The following is a 6,393-nucleotide window of genomic DNA, read 5'->3' as shown; positions in this document are numbered from 1 at the left end:
GAAGCAGTAAGCTCAGAAAACTGAACTTAATTAGCAAATGATAATAATTAGCGTGGAGAATAAGACTGAACTATCAGCATTTAAGAACTATGGGTCATTTGTAAGCTGACTACTATAAACAGTAAATTTAGCGTGCAATTAGATGACACTCATGTTGACAGAATTCGGTCATGCGACTTCGAATAAGTTCAATTAATTGTTCACATCATTAATCATATATCATGAAGGTTTAAAGACACATAAAATGTAGATTATCAATGCAGCACAATATGGAGGGAAAAATAAATAGTCCCAGTCAACGTAACCTGGTAATAGCTTGTGATATAAATCTGCAGAAGGTTTTCTAGAACACTGATTTGAAGAATAAACTAGAAAGAACGGAGACGATTAAACAACAAAATACTTTTATTCAACGATTGTGACAAAAAATGCAAAAACAGAGTGGCAAACAACGCAGAGTGAGTTCAGAGACTGCAGATTACAACCTTTCTCGTAGGTACTGTTCACAATTATTTATAAATAAAAACAATGCAACATTACCTCAGGGATTAAATAAAAATGAGAAACAGAATCGAAGTAAACTGATGCAGACAACGGAACAGAAGCTTAGTAGATTTTTATGTCCTATCGATTAAGAGGGTATGGCGTACAGTGCACAAGTTCGCACTGGACAGTTACTGAAGTGAAACTTTGCCGTGCTATTTTCAAAGAAATTTACATAAATGATTTAGGGAAACCATAGACAAACTGCATTAGGATTTTCGGATGAAGATTTCAATCGCCGTCCCTGCAAATGCGAATCAAATGCGTCATTTATCTCGGAAGATAAATACAAACTATGAATTGTGAAAAATGTCAATATATGTTTGCCTACGAAGGCAGTTGCTCATTTGTGGAATGTAGGTGTAATGTTCTAAAGTATTCGTTATTAAAATTGGGTGAACATGGTATTTCACAACTTGTGCGAAATATTTCAGATATATGGACTGTTCAAATATGTGGACTGTTCAGTGATGAAAATTAATCCATCTACTGAAGGCATAGGGACCATGTACATAATTTTTGTACAAAGTCAGTATTTCGACTAGCTTGACTTTGACCTCCATCTTTTAATACCTCTTAAAGTCTACTCTTTCGAAGTTTACATAATTACTACTCATATCATCTTCTATTAAGTATTTAGTGTACTCTAGTCTTTGTGTGCCACTACTTTTTGTGCTCTCTTTTGTACCTTTCGCCACCAACTTAATTATTCCCAGATGAGCCTGGGCTGCCACTTCTTTCCATATGATGACTTCTTTGCTTGTCACACACAGCACCTCTACAAAACATTATACTTGCACTTGACTGAGCTAGGTCGCTGGTGTCTGGTGTTTAGCCTTAACCTCTGGAGACAGCTGTCAATTAACCCTTGCATCTCGGCTCCAAAGCGTCTCCCTCAACCTCGGATTAGACCACTCCAGTCCTCAATTCACTGCAGAGATTCCACAAAATATCATTTTCGCAGTACATATGAAAGCTTCTTTTCCAAATCAATTCCTCACAGAGGTGCCCGACTTAACACACTTCCATATCCATGGTAGACAATGCTTGATTCTGCTGTGTCCCTCGACACGAAGGTATGCTACCTCGAATCCTCGAGGTGGACGGAATTTTCGGTGCCAGTCCTTGTCAGAAGAGTGCAGCAGAGATGGTGGCATAACATTCCTGGTCATTCCTCTTTGCTCCAACGCCTAAGATTAATTTACAAACTTTTAAAAATTGCCTTACTGCGGTTATTCCAAATCTCTCCACAGTGTCTGGTGATGTGAGGGCATATAACGCTGTTGATGGTGATTCACCTGTCATATGGGGACATCAAGTTCCGTGGCCCCATTGGTGCTATTTGAGAGGAGTTGGTTATAACCTACAACGGTTTTCATCCTCTCCCTTCTCTCAACTTCATCATACAATACAAACATAGCACTACACAAAACACTCATCCACTGCACTTACCTGCACTCTTCAAATACACTGTGAAACAAAAGGAGTCTAAAAAACGACGCATCCCGAAGGAGTTACACCAAACAGGGCATTAACAAAAAATGCAAAATTGTAATTTTGGGCCTGATGGCGGAATGTGTGAAGCTGTAGCGCAGTTACACTGCGAATCTGGCAAGAATAGTAAACAGGGGACTTTTCGATACCAATGCATAAAATCTTTGTGAATTTCATTCCATGTACTCAGTTGGACAACAACTATGCCTCAGAGACAGGTGCGTGAACAATACATGCAGATGTCAGCATTTAAGAGAAGACGTATAGTTGGACTCAAAGAAGCCATTTGCAGTAATTGGCGAGTCGTTCGACATTTGAAGAGGACAGGGACCACTATTGGACGATGTTGGCAGGAATGGATGAACAATGGCAGAGGATAGCTCAAGAAGAAAGGAGTCGCCCTAGAGAGAGAGGACAGAACGAGAGGACCGAGCAATCATCAGAGAAGCACTCGGAGCACCAGATTCATGATTATCATTATCATCAACCTGATGTGCAACTGGTCCTTCAGTGACCACGACTATTAAGAGGTGGCTCACAGAAAAGGGGTTGAGCTCACGGCGCCCCATTGGTCGCTGTACACCAACAAGCCGATTTGCAGTGGTGTCGGTCACATTCAGCCTGGTATCTCATTGACTGGAGTAGAACTGTCTTGAGTGATCAGACTCTCTTCGGACTGAGTCCCGACGACCTGGAGACGCCCCAGACAGCGATGGAATATTAGCTTCACTGTTGCCCACCATATGGCCCAACAGCTAGGAGTGATAGCCTGGGGTGTCATTTCTTTTCATAGCAGGACTTCTTTGTTTGTTATATGCGGCACCTCTACAAAACAGCAGGAAAGTGACCATATTCTATGTCCCGTTTTGTTGTTCTTTCAAGGCAAGTCATTCTGGCCTTACATTTCAGCAAGATAATGTCCATCCGCACATGCCGATAGTTTCTATTCGTTGTCTTCGTGCTTGCCAAACCTACCTTGGCCCTCAAGGTCGCCAGATCCATCCACTGTAGAGATATTTGGAGCGTTATAGGTTTATGGGTAGCCCCCCCCCCCCCCCCCCAACCATGCCGTGACTTTGACTACATAATGCGCCAACTGAACAGAATTTGGGGCGATATCCCTCAGAAAGACGTCCAACAAGTCTGTCAATCAACGCCAAAATGAGTAACTGTTTGCGTAGGGGCCAGAGGTGGACCAATGGGTTACTGACTTGCTCTTTCTCTTGAATAAATCATCCAATTTTACTGAAACTGTAATCATTTAATCCTGTGTACATGTAAATCACATCTACCAATTTCCGTCCCATTCGAATGATTCTTTCCTCGTGCGTCGTGAGTGTACAAATGCAACAGAAAACCGCATGCAAAAGGTTCCAGTGTGCACGGAAGGCCAACACAGTCAATTTTTTTTTATTTGAGCGGTGGGGGGGGGGGGGGGGGGGGGAGGTCATTGGTCTTCTTACTGTTTCATGCTGCCCCTCACGAATTCAACACTTGCAACCTATGACCTCAGTTATATGATGGATGTACTCCAGTCTCTGTCTTTCTCTATAGTTTTTGCCCTCTACAGCTCCCTCTAATACCATGGAAGTCATTCACTGATGTCTTAACATATGTCCTTTCTCTTTGTCAGTGTTTTCCACATATACCTTTCCTCACCGATTCTACGCAGAACCTCCTCATTCATTACCATATCAGTCCACCTAATTTTTAACATTCGTCTGTAGCACCACATCTCAAATGCATCGACTTTCTTCTGTTCCGGTTTTCCCACAGTCCATGTTTCACTACCATACAACGCTGTGCTCCAGACGTACATTCTCAGAAATTTCTTCCTCATATTGAGGCCTATGTTTGATACTAGTAGACTTGTCTTGGCCAGGAATGCCCTTTTTGCCAGTGCTAGTTTGCTCTTGATGACCTCCTTCTCCGTCTGTCACCGATTATTTTGCCGCCTAGGTCGCAGAATTCCGTAACTTCAGCTACTTCGTGGCCATCAATCCTGATGTTAAAGTTTCTCGCTGTTCTTATTTATGCTACTTCTCATTACTTTCGTCTTTCTTCGAAGTACTCTCAATGCATAAACTTTACTCATTAGACTGTCCGTTCCATTCAGCAGATCATGTAATTCTTCTTTCCTTTCACTCAGGATAGCAATGTCAACAGCCAATCGTATCACTGATACCCTTTAATCTAGAATTTTAATTCCACTCCTGAACCTTTCTTTTATTTCCATCATTGCTTCTTCGAAGTACAGATTGAACAGTAGGGGCGAAAGACTACAGTCCTGTCTTACTCTCTTTTTAATCCAAGCATTTCGTTCTTGGCCCTCCACTCCTATTATTGCTCTTGGTTCTCGCACACATTGCATGTTACCCGTGTCTCCCTATGACTTACCCCAATTTTTCTCAGAATTTCGAACATCTTGCACCATTTTACAATGCCTAACGCTTTTTCCGGGTCGACAAATCCAATGAAAGTGTCTTGATTTTTCGTTAGTCTTCCGTCCGTTATCAACCGCAACGTCAGAATTGCCTCTCTGGTGCCTTTACCGTTCCTAAAGCCAAACCGATCTTCATCTAACACATACTCAATTTTCTTTCCCATTCTTCTGTATATTATTTTTGTCAGCAACTTGTATGCATGAGCTGTTTAGCTGATAGTGCGATAATTCTCGGAATTGTCAGCTCTTGCAGTCTTCGGAATTGTGTGGATGATAATCTTCCGAAAGTCGGGCGATATATTGCCAGGCTTATACATTCTACACACCAACGTGAATAGTCGGTTTGTTGCCACTTCCCGTAATGACTAAAAATTCTGACGGCATGTAATCGATCCCTTCTGCCTTATTTGACCTTAAGTCCTCCCAAGTTCTCTTCAATTCTGATTCTGTTACTGGGTTCCCTAAACTAAACTAAACTCCTCCCGAACAGGCCATGAAGGCTCAACGGTACCGACCGGGCGCCGTGTCATCCTCAGCCCAAAGTCTTCACTGGATGCGGATATGGAGGGCTATGTGATCAACACACCGCTCACCCGGCCGTACGTCAGTTTCCGAGACCAGAGCCGCTACTTCTCAATCAAGTAGCCCCTAAGTTTTCCTCTCAAGGGCTGAGTGCACCCCGCTTGCCAACAGCGCTCGGCAGACCGGATGGTCATCCATCCAAGTGCTAGCCCAGCCCGACAGCGCTTAACTTCGGTGATCTGACGGGAACCGGTGTCACCACTGCGGCAAGGCCGTTGGCACTGGATCCCCTACCTCTTCTAAATCGTCTCCCCTTTCTTCTTCTATCAGTTCAGAAAAATCTTCCCTCTGACAGAGGCCTTCAATGTACTATTTCCACCTATCAGCTCTCCCCTCTGCATTTAGCAATGGAATTCCGGTTGCACTCTTAATATTATCATCCTCGCGTTTCATTTCATCGGAGGTTGTTTTGACTTTCCTATATGCTGCGTCAGTCCTTATGGCTGTTATTTCTTTTTCGATTTTTCAAGCATACTACCACATGTGATTCTTGAACAGAGTATTCGTTATTACCAGCTGAAATTTATTATAGAACTCAGTTAGTCTTACTCCCCTCTCATTTCTGGTCCGAAGTCCATATTCTCCTGTAACCTTTTTTTCTACTCCTTTCCCTACAACTGCATTCCACTCCCCCATAACTATTAGATTTTCATCTCCATCTGCATATTGTATCATCCTTTCAATATCTTCATATAATCTGTCTCTTCATCTTCAGCTTGCGACGTCGGCATGTATACCTGAATTATAGTTGTCGGTATTTGTTTGCTGTCGATTCTGATAAGAATAACCCCATCACTGAACTGTTCACAGTAATACAGTCTCTGCCCTACCCTCCTATTCATAAGAAATCCTACTCCCGTTACACCACTTTCTAGTGCTGTCGATATTACCCTATACCCATCTGACCATAAATCTTGTCCTCTTTCCATTGCACTTCACTGACCCCTACTATATCTAGAATGAGCCTTTGCATTTCCCTTTTCAGGTTTTCTATCTTCCCTACCACACTCGAGATTCTGACAGTCCACTCCCCGACTCGTTGAACGTTGTCCTTTGGTTGACTATTCAATCTTTTTCTCATGGTCACCCCTCACCTCTTGGAAGTTTCCTCACGGAGATCCGAATGGGGAACCATTCCAGAATCTTTTGCCAATGGAGAGACCGTCATGACACTTTTTCAGTTACAGGCTACATTCCCTGTGGATACACGTTATATGTATTTAATGCAGTGGTTTCCATTGCCTTCTGGATCCTCATGCCATAGAACACTGATGATTCTTCCGCCTTTAGGGACAATTTCCTACTCCGAGGGAAGAGGGTGTCCAGCACCT

The 6,393-nt window shown here is 42.8% G+C and overlaps 1 pseudogene; it reads right to left on the bottom strand.

Moving 5' to 3' along the window:
- Nucleotides 1-5,164: 5,164 nt before the first annotated feature.
- Nucleotides 5,165-5,282, bottom strand: LOC124725291 (annotated as a pseudogene).
- Between the last annotated feature and the right edge of the window lie 1,111 nt (nt 5,283-6,393).

Source organism: Schistocerca piceifrons, chromosome 1 (assembly GCF_021461385.2).
Source record: "Schistocerca piceifrons isolate TAMUIC-IGC-003096 chromosome 1, iqSchPice1.1, whole genome shotgun sequence".
Classification (NCBI taxonomy): Eukaryota; Metazoa; Arthropoda; class Insecta; order Orthoptera; family Acrididae; genus Schistocerca; species Schistocerca piceifrons.
The sequence above is the reverse complement of the archived record's forward strand: the minus strand, read 5'-3'. Positions and strand labels throughout refer to the sequence as shown.